This window comes from Panthera leo, chromosome D3 (assembly GCF_018350215.1).
Source record: "Panthera leo isolate Ple1 chromosome D3, P.leo_Ple1_pat1.1, whole genome shotgun sequence".
NCBI classification, from domain to species: domain Eukaryota; kingdom Metazoa; phylum Chordata; class Mammalia; order Carnivora; family Felidae; genus Panthera; species Panthera leo.
The window spans coordinates 84343593-84361490 of NC_056690.1; the positions used below are offsets into that span (position 1 = coordinate 84343593).

The 17898-nt window shown below is 37.5% G+C and overlaps 1 pseudogene; it reads right to left on the reverse strand.

The window, feature by feature from the left end:
- Window positions 1-14641: 14641 nt before the first annotated feature.
- On the reverse strand, window positions 14642-15323 carry LOC122203827 (annotated as a pseudogene).
- Between the last annotated feature and the right edge of the window lie 2575 nt (window positions 15324-17898).

The following is a 17898-nucleotide window of genomic DNA, read 5'->3' on the forward strand; positions in this document are numbered from 1 at the left end:
CAATCTTCTACATTTTATTCTAGGCAGTGGCTGCACATATTCGCTATTTTGTGGTTTAAAATATATAATACATATTCATTTTACACACGTTTTGATATAAAACACGTATCACATTTTTTTTTAATTTTTTTTAACGTTTATTTATTTTTGAGACAGAGAGAGACAGAGCATGAACAGGGGAGGAGCAGAGAGAGAGGGAGACACAGAATCCGAAACAGGCTCCTGGCTCTGAGCTGTCAGCACAGAGCCCGTCGAGGGGCTCGAACCCACGGACCATGAGATCATGACCTGAGCCGAAGTCAGACGCTTAACTGACCAAGCCACCCAGGCGCCCCCGCATTTTTAAAATATATTCCATTAACTAGCATTTTCATTTCTGGTATATACCTTAAAAAAACACATGCATAAATAAACACGTTTCCTTGTGGTATCTTCGTTGTGAAACTGACCCTCAAAAACAAACAAAAACACTGGAAATATTTAACATGCTCAACAACATGGAAATGTATCGGTAAATCACGGTATAGACAAATAAAACCATACAGTTGGTAAATATGGATACACAGAGCTCTAGTAATAAACTACGTCTTCAGGTATCAATATAAATAAACATCTTTGATGTTGTGATTCATATATGTGGTCTTCGTCTCAGGTGACTGGCTAAGAGCTCTTAAACTCTTGGAATTTCCTGGGCCACAGCAGCAATGGGAACATATTTTGACCTAATAGTCTCTTGTCCTTATTTCCTAAAGACACTTCAGAGTTTTAAAGCTGAAATGGGCATCTTGTTATTCATAGCAAGCCCCTTTCCTTCACAACTGAGTTTGTGTTAAATGAGAGGACTTGTGGCAGGGGTAGAGGAATCAGCAGTGACTAGAGGGTTGGACCTTTTGGGAAGGGGAGGAGGGCTGGAGGTTGAATCCATCACCAATGGCCTATGTGTTCTCCATTATGTCCAGGCAGTAGAGCCTCCATAAAAACCCAAAAGGAAGGGGTTTAGAGAACTTCAATATTGGGGAAACATGCTCCCACACGCCACCATGCCAGGTCCTAAACTTTATGAAGACACAAACTCCTTTATTCAGGACCTCATACTATGTACCCTCTTCATTTGGTTGTTGATATGTATCCTCTAATACCCTTCGTAATACATCCATAATCTGGCCAGTAAATGGGTGTTCTGAGTTCTGTGAGCCACTCTAGCAAATTAATCTAACCCAAGTGGGGGGCTGTTTTAGGAACTTCTGATTTATAGCTACTCTGTCGGCAGTATGGGTAACAACCTGGGCTTATGATTGAGGACAGAAGTGGAAAGCAGTCTTGTGGAACTAAGCCCTTCAAGTAAATAGTATCATTATTGAGTTGAATGGAGCTGTTTGGTTTTGTGAAGGCAGTCTCCTCCACACACCTTGAAAATTGGGCCCAGAACCTAACGAATATCAGAAACATAATGTTGCCTTAAAAAAGAACAAAAAAGGGATATATCAATTCACGGTAATAATTGCCTCTCAGAAGTTGGAGAAGAGTCGGTCAGAAAATGAAACCGGTGAAAAGTCTAAGAAAGATATGTACTTTGTAAAAGTTTATCTTAAAAATCAGAAAAGGATATAACAAAAGTTTCAGTTTTTAAATTTTAGGTGGGGAGAATATGAATTTTCGTTTAAAGATTACATATATATATATATATATATGTAATTTTATACTTTTACATGGATAGCTTTTCTTTATATATATAAAGAATGTATATAGTATATTCTATATAACTATATATATGGTTTTTCTTTTACCTATATAAAACTATATATATATGTGTAGTTTTTCTATTACATGGATAGCTTTTCTTCATATATATATATTCTATATATAACTATATATATACTTTTTCTTTTACCTATGTAAAACTATATATGTATATATATCTTTTATATGGATAACCTTTCTTTATATATATATATAAAGAATGTATATATAGAGAGAGTTTTTCTTTCTATACACTTGGCTTAAATGCAATCCTGTGCCATCATGGGACTAGGAAAAAGCAAACCCCTAACTGGGCTGCAAATAAATAGAACAAATAAATTTACCTCTTTCTATATCCCATGTTCCAGGGATAAATGGAGACACCTTCGGCTGAAAGGCAGGTGTAAATCATATCAGCAAGTATTAAGTGCTGGGAAGGCACTTACAATTTGCTTTAACGACACAGTGAAGAGAGCACACAGTGCTGCTTAGAGGAAGCAGGAGTGCTTCATGCAGAAGAGTGTAGTTACTTTGGGACTTGGGGGATAATTAGAAAACCTCCACGTGGTAAAAGAGGGGACGGAACACTCATCCTCTTAACAAAATTCAAGAAGAAAAAATGAAGAAGCAAGCAACTTGGAAAGCCCAAGTATGACTTAAAGATCGAAAATGTGTTCCATGGAAAAATTCATCTTTTATCAGGATTGAACTACCTCTGAAGGACTTAGTTGCCAGGGAGGGACTCAACTTCTTTTAGGCTTGGACAACCTCTAATGATAGCCTGACTTTTTATTTGATGAACAGCATTTTAATCATATTTACTTTTTGATTATGTCATGACTGTGTTGTTAAATCTATTTGCAATCACCTGAAACTCTGGAATATTGGGTCTAGTGTTTGTAGGGAGAGATTTTTACTTCCTTCTACAATTTAAAAAGAATCTGTCTAATCGTGACTGTTACCGAGTTATTTAAGAGGGTTCCCTGCCTACTTGTTAAGTTGTAACCTCCTGAGGAGTCCCTTAGAAAACCATTAATTATGTCATAAGGAGTGGGGTTCAATTTTCATCACATCAGCAGATATATCTTCTCTGTCATTTTGCTGATAATAATCATTGAACAACAAGCGATCGCCCAGTTATCTCGACATTAGGAGAGACCGAACCTAAGAACGTGCCTGTTATACTAAACAGCATAAGTCACACTGGCTGTTGTGTGACTGTAACCCTCATTACAAACCCTCACTACAAACACTCCCCCAGATCAGTGTTTTTTTCCGTCTCATGCCGCAGACGATACCAAGTGTGCAGCTCAAGAGTTTTTTGTCCATTCTGTAGCTCTGCCATTTTGAAGTTCTTCACTCATAGTTACAAGGATAAGAGAGAGAGAAAACGTGAGGATAACACTTGTTAAGGGTCGGGTCATTATTTCTCCGCACAATTCATAGTCCAAACCCAGTCACATGTCACGTTGCTCACACTTTATTCTCATGGAAGTTGGGAATGTTGGGAGATGTGGTCTGATCAGAGAAAGAAAAGAGGATTGTGAATATCTAGCCACCAACTAATTATACATATATAATATATTATATATTATATATATATGTATGTGTGTGTATGTGTGTGTGTATATATGTATAGTATATTACTAGCCCCAAACTATTACAAATAAGTTCAACAACTCTAGAGTAGATATAGATATACAGATATGCATCCCTCCAGCTCTAGATTTTTAATCGTCCTAGATTCTCAAAAATATACCATTACAAAAAAATCTAATCTTTCATCCTTCATGAATTGTTTCTATGATGTTTGATTTTTATTTGATTCCCTCAACCCCAAAGGTGGAAAAATTAAGGATGAACCCAGAGAAGCAATAGTTAAACTTTAAGAGAGTTATCTGACAAGAGTTCAATAAAGAGAATGACAATGTATTTATTTCATTGTACAAAGGTCAGCACTTGCACTTGGGGTTATGTACTACTAGGTACTTGATGATGTATGTGACTACCCATGCTAAAGAGTATTTTTATTCAGAAAAAACAAATATATTCCAATAGCTCAGAAGACTCGACTTCTTCAGAAATGTAACGCAGTACAAACCTTCGCCGGCCAAAATTTAACTCGTTACTACCAGTAAACAAGAGGCACTGAGCTAGTGAAAAACAAAAAAATGATTTTCAAGAACTATATAAATTCAGTGCCTACGATGTAGAATTTTAACATAAGCAAACGCTGATTATACTGGTGACTTGAAACCCTCATTACAGATGCCTTCATCGGGCATCAAAATTGCTTAACCTAGTTCAAATCGCTACTATGGTTTCCACTTTTCCCTTCAAAATGTCACTCCAAACAGCAGAGGAAAGCAGATGTTGGCTGGGAGGAGGGAGCATGAGGGAGTGTTTTCTGTGTGTGCTCCGCAGGGTTTGATTTTACTGTTGTGTGTTACCAGACGGTACTCCTTTATAGATAAAAAGAAGTGTGGAGGACAAAGGAAACCACGACCGATGAGTGAATTAGGTGGGAAAAGTGGACCAAAAGCTTCTCTAAAGCATGTTTACACGAATACAGCTGGCATGAAAGAAGTCACTTTCTGTGTGGCACTCAAAACTGTCTTGCTCCACAACCATCATTATTCTAGAGGAAAATCACCATGCTTTGAAACCCTTGCCTTGAAGAGGGGGAAAAAAATCAACACACATTACAAAACAAAATACGAATGTGTTGTGGTACCTAAATGTGCATTTGATCAAGAACTTGAATACGAGCTACACTAAATTTTTAGACATGCAGAAATGGAGAGAACCAATAAGAAAAATATTCATGGAAGAGAAAGAGAGAACGGGTATGTTGTATGTTCAAAAGTGACTTGGTCCTTGAATAAAACGAAGTCTTGAAAAGACGTAAGAATTCTGTACTTGAAATTAATAATATTAAGCTTAATTTAACATATTTTGTGTTTTTACTTTCTAAGTGACTTAGACTGGCCTTGCTTCATAATTTCCCCCAAATGTGTGTACAGGGAACCTGTCACTTTTTTCTGAGAGGACTAGAACTGGCAAAGTCATGTTTAAAAATAAAGTAGCAATTGTTTTATTGAACTGCATAGAAAGAAAAAAAAACTCACACGTTGAAAAAGATTATTTTCAGACTCCATTAAATAGATAATTTTAGACTCCATTAAAATAGATTATAAAAGTACATACTTTCAAACACATGAGAACACACACCCACATTATTTAACGTGTCTTTGTGTCAATCTTGCTTACAATAAAACTGCGTAGTAGGTATTAATATTCTCACTTCAGAGATGAGGAAGCTATGGCTCAAAATAGTTAAGTAACTCTCCCAAGTCATATTACAAATAAATAGGCCAAGTATTACATTTTAGAAATGCCCGCCTCCTAAGATCTAGATCTTTCCTCTACGCAGTGCCCCTTAAATATTACCCACACTGATGGGAATTCCTTCGATTCCTCTGCTGAACCACAGCATTCCTGCACTGAGCGCCATCATCATATTAAAACTACCACGGTATCCATGTAGTTCCCACAAGACGATGGATTCTTTCTCTTCCTGAAAATCTGGGCCTTGGCTAAAGCATCTCAATCAATATTTCAATGATGTCTATTAAAGAACAAAGCCCCATGTTGTCCTGGAGAGGACTGTGGCTTTCACAGATCAACCCGGGCTTCTATTCCTGCCTACCATCCATTGGCTTTATGACGAGGTATAAGTTGTTTAGATTTGAGGGGACACTTTCCTAGTTCTTGAAAACGGAAGAAAAATATATGCCTTACTGACTGTACAGAGCTTAAATCATCCAATGTACGCAAAACACCATGCACATAATTGTGCCACGAGCGTCAACTTTAACTCTGTGATCCAGAGCCAGAAAGAGAACTGAGGCATGAAAAACTACTTAGACTACATGAAAATATCTGTAAGAATTTTTTTCTGGCTACACCTGAGTACTATTATATCCACACACAATTCCATGCAATTGTTACATATATTATGTCTGAGAATATAATTTAAAGTACTTGAAGGAATATAATTACTACATTATAAATGAAATGAAGAGAATGAGGTTTTTGAGTTGAATTTAAAGCAAAATTAAAACATATTTATGATATGATTACAGAATGGTAATCTATATCTCAAATAACTTCAGGTAGTTTTTTTCTGTACATAAAAGTTTCTCAGAAGGAAAATCACACTGCTGAAAAACTAAGTTTGACAAATACTAGTTTCTTTTTTTTTTTTTTTAAGTTTACTTATTTAGTTTGAGAGAGAGAGAGAGAGAGCGAGCATGAGCATGGGGAGGGGGACAGAGAGAAAGAAAGAGTTAAAATGCCATGCAGGCTCTCTGCTGTCAGTGTGGAGTCTGACTCAGGGCTTGAACTCACAAACCTTGAGATCATGACCTGAGCCAAAATCAAGAGCTGGGTACTTAACTGACTGAGCCACCCGGGAACCCCAATATTAGTTTCTTTTTATCTGTGTTCCTATCACACTAGAAGATCTGACTGTTTTATATTATTCAGAAACTAGATAGATAAATGGTCAATAGCTACAAAAATCCATCAACAGTAAAAATAATATAACTTTCAATATTTGCTTCCTAGGGGATACTGTTTGTATCATGATTATATTCATGGCCCCAATATCTAATTTAATTAATTAATATAAAATGATGTTAGAAGTTATTTTCTCTGTGGCCCTTGATGTAAAGTGGCAGTTCTGAAGTTAGCTGACGTTGCCCCCTGTTTGACACTCAGAAGAGACTAGAATTTTGAGTTCTGTGACACCCAAGGAGAGGAAATAGAAAGTTTTCTAAGGAGACAGCAGCTAGGGGCCAAAAAAAGAATCTCTAATTCAATTTTTTTCAAGTTTTTAGGTAATACCTGCACCATGCTAAAATTCTCTGGAAATAGGCCCAAAAAGTGAAGAAAATATTACATTATATTATGATCTTTCATTAATGATATACTAGAAAATTGAGGGAAGATTCTGTCCGAGTGTAGGACGAATCAACCAGAAAAAGTGTCAAGCTGCAGACATGCAGATAAGATTAGCAACTGTTATCACGAGAAGGCAGGAGAGGTGACATATCACAACCCCAAAACAGAAACAAATTCAGTGGAATCCTGTGGAAATCCTGAGGAAATCACCTGAAATTCTGGGTCATCACTGAGATCATAGATGTTGTATGTCTTTGGTAGTTAAATTGTGGTTTTGTGCTTAAAAAAATAGAGAACCCAAGAAACTGAATGTCATAAAAACACTTCAGTATAGGCGCATGCTCATGCAAGCCCACATACGGAGCTTTAAAAGTGGAATTCTCGGGGTACCTGGGTGGCTCAGTTGGTTGAGTATCTGACTTTGGCTCAGGTCATGGTCTCATGGTTGATGAATTCAAGCCCCACATTGGGGTTTCCTGCTGTCAGCTTGTCAGTGCACAGTCTACTTTGGATCCTCTGTCCCCCTCTGTCTGTCCTACCCACCTTGCCCTCTCCCCCAAATAAATAAATAAATAAATAAATAAAGTGGAATTCTCAAATCCTAGGAATATATCTATCTGTATCTATCTCTATCTCTATCTCTATATCTATATCTATATCTAATCTATTTCTATATCTATCTTGAAGATAATTCTGCCATTTTAGACACAGAGTAAAGAATGAATACTAGGCTCAAGTCCTGTATTTTTCCAATTTTGTATCATGGAATAAATCTTTGAGCTTCTATCTCTTTTACTATGAACATAAATAATAGGTTAAAACATGACAGATGCTGTTCTAAGAGCTTCACATATTCAACTCAACTGGCATTTGAGTTGAGGTAAGTTCATGGAAGGTTCTTGCCATTATAATCCTTTTACAGCTTGAGGAAACTGAGGTACAGAGATATTAAGTACCTGGCCCAAAGCCATGCATTGCAGAGGCTGGATTTGAACTCAGAAAATTGTGCTCCAACCAGATGGAAATGACTCCCTGCTTATCCCATTGTAGATATTAATTTATTCTTTTTTTTTAAAGTGTATTTATTTATTTTGAGAGAGACAGAGACAGTACAAGTGGGGGAGGGACAGAGAGAAATGGAGAGAGAGAGAATCCCAAACAGGCTCCGCACAGCCAGCACGGAGCCCAATGCAGGGCTCGAAACCGTGAAGCAGCAAGATTATGACCTGAGCTGAAACCAAGAGTCAGACGCTTAGCCAACTGAGCCACCCAGGTGCCCTATATTCATTTATTCTTTATTTCAATTTACCTCTTTACCTTTGCTAAGTTCCTGAGACATGCATGGCAAAGGTTAGCACATTCCCATCCCAAAGTGTGTCATTCCAGGCAAGAAAGCTTTCCTAACACACACCTTATACATAGATGCCATGTTTTATTTACAACATATTTTGCAATTTATAGATTCTGGTATAAAGGAAAACAAGAATATATATATACACATATTCAGATAATTATTTTTAATTGTTCCTCTCATTATTTTGCATAGTTTAGATCAATGTCCTATTTAGTTATTCTCTCTTTCTCTCATATATATATATATATTTATGAATATATATATAAACATATATATATTTATGGATATATATAAATATATATAAATATACATTTATATTTATATGTAAGGCAGCTTTTATCAAAATAAATAGTTTGAAACTAAATGCTTGTTGAACGAGGAGTGGAGCAGATTATTTGGAAAATGCCTTCTTATAAATCAATGTACTAGTATATGTCCCATTTCCGAAAGAGTTCAAAATAGTTAAAATACTATATAATATTGTCAAGTTTTGTAACTGACTTTAATAGATTTCTAAGAATTCATATTTACATTCAAACGTAAATGCTGGTTTGTCTTTATTCATAACCTGTTTCAATATTTTTAGTAAATTGCCTGACTTGTGTGTCTAATGACCGGTTCATTGGGCGGCAGAGGGAAACGTTTCCAACCCACAGTGATGGTTTCCGTGTGGAGGGGCACTGTTCACGTATGCTCTACTCTTCTCCCCATGGGGGTGAGGTTACCCAGTGATGAATCTGAGGGGGAAGTGGGCTTAGTCCACACTCTACTGCCTCCAAGAGTAAATACTCTATCCATGCCTTCACGCCAAGAATAATATAAGGGCAGATTCCCATGTGAGATTTCCAGCACCACCTGGGACTGAATGGGAGGGACATCTGGATATATCTGGTCATAACTATAAGGGAGTCCATTTGTAGCCACACCCCTCCAATCTAGCTGTTCTCACTAATAAAGTTTCCATTTCAATTTCTTTTTCTGCTCTCATGATCTCTCTCTCTCCCTCTCTCTCTCTCTCTCTCGTTGTCAGTAGAATCAGAATATAAGCGGGGAAGTAGAAGTACAATGCGTTTCCCTCCTCAAAATTTACCAGTCCGGTGCTTGTATGCAGATTAAAAACACACAATAAGAAACATTCAAAACATTTATTAAGCCACAAATTGTGCTGTCAGAAAAAATGATGGAGGAGTCCCTACTACCAAGAACCTAATAATTCATCAGCAACGAAAATAATCATGTAATGTGTAGCATGCAAGATGAAATGCACAGTGATAGGCAGGATACTGCGCACCTAATATGTCCACGCATAACTACAGAACCCGTGAATATGCTAAACTACATAGCAAGGGAGCACTAATGAGAACTATTGCTAATGAGCTGCCTTTGAAGTGGGAGGATTATTCTGGATTACGTGGGTGGGCCCAGTGTAATCACTAGGATACTTAAAAGTGAAAAAGGCTAGGGGCACCTGGGTAGCTCAGTCGGTTGAGCATCTGACTTCTGTTCAGGTCACCATCTTGCAGTCTGTGAGTTCAAGACCCTCACGGGGCTCTCTGCTGTCGGCACAGGGCCCACTTTGGATCCTCTGTCTCCCTCTCTCTCCACACCTCCCCTGCTCATGTTCTCTCTTTCAAAAATAAATAAACATTTTTTTTTAAAGTGGAAAAGGCCAACAGAGATGAGAGAATTAAAGAGATGGCAGTATGAGAAAGCCATAGCTCAATGTTGACGGCTTTGAAGATGCGTTAATGGGGATATGAACCAAAGAATATGGGTGGCCTCTAAAAACACAAGGAAACAGATTCTCCCCTAGACCCTCTAGGAAGAAATAGAGGCCTACTAATACCTTTATTTTAGCCCAGTGGGACTCATTTCAAACCTCTCTATAATTGAAGGACCATAAGTTTGTGGGGTTTTTTTAGGACACCAAGTTTATGGTCATATGTTACAGCAGCAATAATGACCTTATACATACATGTATGATCAAAATTCTATGAAAGCAGAGGAAAGGAAGTATGCAGTTCTGCTTGGATGCTTAATGAACATTGATCAAAAACAAAAGTCATTCATGAGCAGAAATTTTCAATTATTGGGGTTTGATTTTATTATGCTTTCCATAATCATAAGACCCATTTCTTATGGGTCTTATTTAAATTCAAGTGACACTTAATAGATGGGTAATTTGTACAGCTCTTGTAGCCTCCGGTTTTCTGCACGGGATGTTGTTATGAATAAGCTACACGACAATAAAAGCAATTTGAGCACATCTTTAAAAAATGTTTAAATAAACATTATGATTTAACAACCTCTGCCAAGCACTGTCAACAGAAGCAAGAAACATGAATACTTTTTAATAGCAGATGTGTAGTAGTTTTTCCTAGTGTGAAGTCTAAATCAACACCCTGAGAAAATTAATGATGTGTTTGTCAGAGATTTGGCTTAAATGGCTGTACATAAATACAACGACAATCCTTGCGAATATGTATTCATATTTTCAAATTTGTTAATATGGTAAGGAATGCCATTTTACTTTTGAATACCCTGTTCAATATTGTCAACTTATCAGGGCCCAAAATACAATGTGGCTTGTTCCCAGAATGTTTGCATTTTTAAAATCACCTTAATATTTCCACACATGCACACACACGCACACTTACTTCAATAAATCTTGATTCTGCCCACTTGTGAAAAATTATCACCCAACACAAATTTAATATTTTGAATTTTATTTTCCCAACAACCATCCACACCAGGAAAGCTTGAAATCCGTTTCTTTCATCCAAGTATAATTTTAAGTCTACAAGATTAATATTTGGAACTCACTACTGATGAAGAACCGAAGACAAATTTTTAAACTAAAAAATCACTTTATGTCAGATAAAAATGAATCCTGAAAGGTTTTTGAATTTACTTCAAATTATTTTCTTTTCTTTCAGTCTTGTCTGGGTACCTCTCTAAGACTGGATTTTCTACTATGAGTGTTATGGAATCAAGACACAGAGATTAAGATAGACATTAACCTCTAAGCAAGGCATTGTCATTTATTCAATCTAAATTAGATGGGTTGACAAACAAAATGCAAGTTCTTCTGTAACATGAAGAATATTATCGATATACATGAAACTGACTTAAAATGTGCTCATGGGAGTTAAGAATAGGGATTGTAACTTGACTCAGAGTCTTTGGTCAAGGTGGGCGAGCAACAAAAAGTTATAACTGTAATCATATTTCCAATACTAATTACCTCCACTCATACTTTCAATGGATAATGTGCATAGTTTTGGCAATCCTTTTTTTTTTCCTATTGTGTGTTTGATATGATTATCAGAATGTGATTTTATGTCTGTTGGCCCTAATAATAAAATTGTTTTGTTTCTCTTTTATATGTCCTTTTTCTAGCAACTTTATTTTTCATATTTCATATTTTATTGTATTTTACAAAAGCATAGACCACTGATGATTTGCAATTAAAAAGCAAACTGTCCCAAACCACAGATGGCTGGAAAATTACTAGTATACAATCCCTTCCGTTTTAAAGATAAGGAAAAGAAGCCATAGCAAGATTAATAGTTTTTCACAGAAAAAAATCAAGTTGTATTGTAGCTCGAAGCCCAAAGAATGTTAATAAATATCAAAGTACAGAGTGGAGTCATTTTCAGCGAAGACCCACAGTATGTTGGCGCTGAGCCCTGTCTTGTTAAAAATTTAATTAATGACCAGAAGGAAGACAGATAAGGGCATGGCTTTAAGATTTATAGATGGCAGCAAGCTGGGAGTGATAACTAAAGCATTAGAAACAAAATTAAGAGAAAAAAAATGGTGTTGACCATCTGGTATGCCGTGTGGGAACCCAGACAAAACTTTGTAGAAATATAACGGGAGTCTGGTACTTTGGAAAACTCAGCAGTGTAATTTCAGATAAAAAGGAAACCTTGAAAACAACAACAACAACAACTACCACCAGAGAATTGAGTTGGACTTACATGTACATTGCGATAAGCAGCATAAGGTCCTGAAAATTCCAACACAGAGACGTGCAGTTTGCAAAATCGTGTTAACATGGCCCTCCCAGCTCAAAGAAAAATTTCAAACTATATTTTTATTTTTGCCTTTGTCACCTGTAAAGGGGATTTCTTCCCATCACAAACGGCTCTCAATTAGTCCAGATCCCAAACCTAATGTCCTGGGGCCGTAGCTACGTCCCACACCCTCACCGGGCCTTCCTCCAGTCCAGAAGGGCCATGCGATTGCAGGTGAAAGAGGAGAGAGCCGGGCAGCATGTTTGGGGCACAGACTGTTGCCTGTCTGTGCAAACGTGTTGGTCCACAGATGACGCGCTGCTCTCCAGCAGGACAGACAGAGTGACAGCTTTGTGCCCAACCCACTTCCACACCTCCCCCCCGGACTTGACTGAAGGTCGGTTGGCCTTCACCACACAGGAGTTCAGTTTTCTCTCGGGTGCTCCACCTTTTCCCTTTTCCCCTCTCTCTCTGCACACATAACAAATAATACTGAATATACCCGCGGAGGTGTGAAGCCGCCTGAGTGTGAGTTGGAAGAGGAAGGGACGGCCCAGGAGGTCATAATGTACACACTACATTTCTTGGCTTCTTAACATTAACTGATTGTTTTTAGGGGAATGACTCGTGACTATGTGAATGTTAATAATAATGCATAATCTCACTATTAAGACATCTGCTTTATTATGGAATATATATGTATATGGAATATATATGTATGGAATATATATATATATATACATATATATTCCTATACACACACACACACATAAATAAGTAAATGTTATATATCTATAACATTTACTTATTTTATGGGGCTTTAAAGAAATTTGGGGTGTAATAAAGTAATTAAGTAATCTTCTCCCATGCCTCCATTTCCCCATTTCTCAAATGTGGATAGTATTATCACACCTAGTTTTTGTATCCATATTATTGGCTTTATTAGGATATGATGGTTCCATTGCCCTAAATTAACCTCCACCTCCAAGAGATGGCCAGCAAATTCAGAGAGGTCCACAGGGCTCCTCTGCTCACCTTCTTCCTGCCCCTGCCACCTCTGCTGTGCCCCCCTTAGGGACAGCACTTTGTGGTGGGGACCCTGTCTGAGACGTGTGACCTCTGGGTGCCCATGCCCAGATAAATCACCTGGAACCCGGGCGGCCGGCCTAGTCACCCCAAGTGCTGGGAGGGCTGGGAAAGAACTGAACAGAGGACACTGAGGCCCGGGGGAGAACACGAAACCAGCCTCAGACTGCCTGAGGGACACCTTCCTTAGAGACGGCCTGGCTCAAAGTGACACTCCCTCTCCTTTCTGCTTAGGGAACGTTCACACATTCTCCAGACCACTTTATGGCCAACCCGATGGAGAAGTCTTTTCTGCCACCCCTAGGGACCCAGGATTAACCTTGTCTCAGGATGATAAAAATGGAAACAAACATACCCTCAAGCAGACAGCTTCATTGGACACCCGGGAAGAACTGGGAAGCCCCAGGCCTTGACAACCACACGCGTATCTGACACAAACGCTCTGTAATGGAGGCCAGTAAAATCCTCATGCGTGCCTTTTACCGGAGTTCCAAACTGCACATCACCTATAAAGAACTGTATGGAAACAAGGAAAAGTAAGTAGAAGCAGAGATGAGAAAGTGAAGTTTCAGAAAAAGAGATTTCTAAAAGAAAATTATTTCTTTTAATGTTGATTTATTTATTGTTGAGAGAGAGAGAGAGAGACAGCATGGGAGCATGGGAGCACAGAGACCAAAACGGGCCTGGAACTCATGAACCTTGAGATCATGACCCGAGCCCAAATCAAGAGTCTGACACTTAACCGACTGAGCCACCGAGATGTCCCAAAAAACACACGGGTATTTTCTACATGAGATTTATCTCAAGGGTAAATTCCTGAAGTTTGGTTTCCTGGATCAAAAGGTTAACATATGTCTAGTTTGGTTAGAAATTTTGAAATTCTCCTCAGTAAGGATTTTACAAGAGGCAGTCCTACTAGATTGTAGGACTTCATATTTTGCTATACTCCTGCTATAGCAGAGAGTGTTATTAGAGTTCTTAATTTTTGCCATTCTGATACATATGCTAGTTTTTGTGTGCATCTTTTGATTGAGAGTGATTTGCACATATTTCCATATTGTCAAATTACTTCCATGTTTTTGGTAAATTATCTACGTGTTTATCCATTGTTATGGAGGGTTTTTTTGTGCATTTTTCTCACCCTTTTAGGATTTCCCTATTAGTGGGGTATGGGTCTTTATCAATGATATTGATTTATATTCTCATTTTCCACTTTTTCCTTTTCTCTTGTTTTGGTGGGTTTTCCTATGAAATTATTATCATCTTTTGCTTTTACGCAGTTAAGTATATAAAATTTTTGTTTTATTACGAATTCCAGTAGGTCAAGAGGGCAAATGCAATAGCAGTTTCTTTATTTATATTTTGTTTTAAGAAAGCCCCAGTACAATACAGCTTTTATCACATGTTTAAAATATCACAAATAAGTCTGAAAAATCATCTGACATCTTGCTGTTTCTGGAGCAGGACGACTTAGATCTTATTCATTAGCCTGTCGAACTGGTCCTTTTTCAGAAGCATACGTACCATCCCCAAATTTTCTGATATCCTTGCTGCTAACTGTTGTGGCTTGCTGAATCAAAGCAGCTAAGTTTGAGACAAGTTCAATGTGTTCTGGGCTTGAGATACTGAACGAGCAACATCTGGCCTCATTCAAACCCTTCAGGTGTATTTTTCACCCAAGAAATTTCAGATTTCAACAAGACACCATTCTCCTTAATAACAACGTTGATGGGGAAGTGAGCATACATGGACCTCATCTTGTAACAAAAGCCCAGATTAACGCCCTTGACCATGTTCTGTACATGACTATAGATAGTGGAAACAGTAGCCAGTTCCTTCCTATTTCCCACCATTTGTCAACTTGGAGCCTTTTTTTTTTTTTCTTCCAGTAGGCTCCACACTCAACATGGAGCCCAACGTGGGGCTTGAACTCACAGCCCTGAGATCAAGACCCAAGCTGAGACCAAGAGCTGGAGGCTTAACTGACCGAGCCACCCAAGTACCCATCTTCTTTTTCTTTCCAAGGAAACTGAGTTCTACATTGATGTGATGAAGTCCCTCCGAAGTCCCTTTGGGGCCCTTCAGAGTAACAGTGAGCCCTGCAGAGTGATGTTGACATTTTCTGAAATGACAGTCTGGTTGCCAAGACTGGTCTTCATTCTTGCAGTAGATGGGGCAAAAGGCAATAGCATTTTTGATGGTTCTCATACCTTCTTAAATATATGTTTCCATCTTTTTCATTGATTTTCAATCTAAAGTGCATCGTTTAGAATTTCTTTAGCTCAAATAAGTTGATAAATATTTTCTCAGGTTTTGTTGATAACACAGTGTCTTTGTCTCTTTTTTCTTGAGACAACTGTTTTCTTTCTCCTGAAACAACCCTCAGGCTAGAAGTGGTTTATAGAATTCTGGGTTGACAGCTTGGGTTTTTTGGGGGTTGTGTGTGCGTATGTGTGTGTGTGTGTGTGTGTGTGTGTGTGTGTGTGTTTCATTCACCACTGTAAAGATCTTGGTTCAATATCCTCTAAAATCCATTATTTTTGAAACCATGAATCCTTTGAAATATTGTTCCATTTATATGTAGTGCCATTCTCCTTTCACTGCTTTTACATCTTCTCTTTATTTTGGATCTACAGTGTTTTGACTATGGTGGGTCTAGTCACAGTTTTCTTCCTACTTAACCTGTTTGAGGTTTGCTAAAGTCATTGAATAAAAATTTAACTTATAGTCAACTTGAGAAAATTTCAGTTACTATTTTTCTAATATCTTTCCGGTCTCATTCATCTTTTCTTTTCCTCTGGGATTCCAAATGGGTGTATGTCATTGCGCCCAAATATCACTAACACTGTCTAGTTTTCCAATCATTTCTAGATATCTGTCTTCAGGTTCACAGTCTTTTGCTGTCTCTCTTCTGCTTTAATGACATCAAACAATTTTGTTTGATCTTTTTAAATTTCAAATACTGCTTTTTTTGTTTGTTTTTATGTATTGATTGAAATTTTCTACTTTTTAGATATTGCAGAATAATTTTTCCTTATGTCACGAAGCATGATTATAATAGCTGCTTTAAAATCCTGCTCTCGTAATTCCAAAACCTGGATCTTCTCATAGTCAGTCTCAAATAATTGTCTTTAATACTGAATATAGGTTTCATCTCCCTATTTCTTCACGTATTATGCAATTTTAGATTGTGCCCTGCACTCTGGGAAAATTATTTTGTGGGAACCTGGATCCCGTTATGTTACCCCAATGAGACTTTCTATTTTGTTTAGTTTTTAGGAGGTGATTAATTTAGTTGTTCTCATATTGAAAAGTCAGACTTTTGAGGAGCAGGTCAGCTTTATTCAGCTATTGTATCTTTGTGTATACTGCTAGGACTCTGTCCTTAGGATTTGTGTTTAGGGTTGACCAGATATCTAGGCAGAGTTAATGCATAGAATTTGTGGCCCAATCTCTTACACTCCCTTTTGCCAGTTTCCTTGTTTGCTTTCCAGTGAAGTGTTCTCTTGGCCTTGTATCTGCCATGTGAGATGCAGGCAAGGCCTGCCCTCAGTTTAGAAGTGGTAGGAACAATCAACTCACTGGGGCCATTCTCTTCGTCCAATGAGGAACTCAAGGCTCTGCTAACTTTGGATCATTTTCTAGTGTCTTTCAGCAGTTGTGTGTTTGTTTACTTATCATTTAGTTTTTTAGTTTTTTCTGGGATTTATAGTTACTATCTGTGAATGGGTTTATAAGACCTGGGCTTACTTGACTTTTACCAGAAGTGAACTCAAGCATCGATACCCAGGATAATGACAGGATTTCAAAGTAGTCAGATCATTCTCACTAGATTTATCCTAATGCTCTGTCATATATTTATTTTCTCCAAGCTTTCATTGCCTTTTTCATTTTTTAATAATTTACACTTTATGCTTTTATTTTTTCCCCAGATTTATTGAGATATAACTGACATTGGGTAGCATGGACATTTTAACGGTATCACCCCATGAACATGATAAATCTTACCATTCATGTATGTCTCCTTCAATTTCTTTCATAAGTGTTTTATAGTTTTTGGTGTACAGATCTTTCACCTCTTTGGTTAAATTTATTCCTAAGTATTTTATAATTTCCAATGCTATTTGGAGGGAATTGTTTTCTTTATTTCTTTTTCAGAAATTTTATAGTTAGTGTACAGAAATGCAATGGATTTCTGTTTGTTGATTTTGTATCCTGCAACTTTACTGAATTCATTGATTATTTCCAACAGTTTTTGCTGGAGTCTTTAAGGTTTTCTATATGTAAGGTCATGTCACCTGCAACAGAGACAATTTTACTCCTTCCTTTCACTTATTTTCGCCTGATTGCTTCTGACTACTACTATGATGAATAAGGAGCGGTGACAAAGAGCAACCTTGTCTTGTTCCCGGACTTGGAAGTAAAGCTCTCAATTGTTCACCACTGAGTTTGATCTTAGCTGTGGGCTCATCATTTACAGACTTGATTAGTTGATGTACATTCCTTCTACACCTAATTTGTTCAGTGTTTTTATCATGAAAGAAATTGAATTTTGTCAAATGCTTCTTCTGCATCTATTGAGGTAATCATATGATTTTTATTCATCCTATTAAGGTAGTGTATCAATTTATTGATTTTTGCATATTTGACCATCCTTGTCTCCCAAGGGTGAATCCAATCAATCATGGTGTGTGAACCTTTTAATATGCTGCTGAATTTGGTTTGCCAGTACTT